Source organism: Carlito syrichta, unplaced genomic scaffold (assembly GCF_000164805.1).
Source record: "Carlito syrichta isolate Samal-C Ts95f unplaced genomic scaffold, Tarsius_syrichta-2.0.1 Scaffold302218, whole genome shotgun sequence".
In the NCBI taxonomy this organism is placed as follows: Eukaryota; Metazoa; Chordata; class Mammalia; order Primates; family Tarsiidae; genus Carlito; species Carlito syrichta.
The window spans coordinates 585,565-586,361 of NW_007246314.1; positions in this window are offsets into that span (position 1 = coordinate 585,565).

Genomic DNA, 797 nt, shown 5'->3' on the forward strand with positions numbered 1-797 from the left:
ACTAGAGTTTACTAATAAATTGTGAATGGAGTATGTGAGAAAGACAGCAATCAAGGAGAGCTCTAGAGTTCACGGCCTAACCTAGGCGCATAAGCTTTCTATGGACTGAGCTGAGGGTACATTGGAAAGAGCGGGTCAGGCGTCAGAAGAGGAGACAGAAAAGGGTGGGAGTTAGTCTTGTGTATGGGAGAATTGAGATGCTTATTGTGCTCCTGGATTAGTTTTGGTTTGTTCAGGAAAATAGAAATTTGATATAGAATTTAGAATTCTATTTGATATAGAAATTAGAAGGTATACCAACATTTATTGACCTGAGGATTCAGGTATAATACATAAAAAGTCAATTGATACATAAAATTAAGCATCAGTTTATATTAAAAAAATATGCTGTGCATTCAATATATGCCAAGCATTATTCTAGGAGCTGAAAATATAACTAAATAAAACTGAAGAAAAAATTGTGACTTATTGCTGTTTACATTCTATGGAGGAGATAGATTTTGAGCACAAATCAATATGTATATCTTTATATAATATTTTCTTTAAATTTTTTAATTTTAAAATTGTGGGGTACAATTCAGGGTCAAATATACAAATATTCATTGTGTAGGCACCTTGTTGATGAGGTGTGGCTCCCTTCCCCAGGCAGTTTCCCACTACTGCCAATTTATATAATAAAATTTATTTAACATGTGGATTTTTTTTTTTTTTTTTTTGTTTTTTTTTGAGTTGGAGTCTCACTCTGTCGCCCAGACTGGAGTGCAGTGGCCGCTCCCGGCCACCGCAGCCTCGACCTG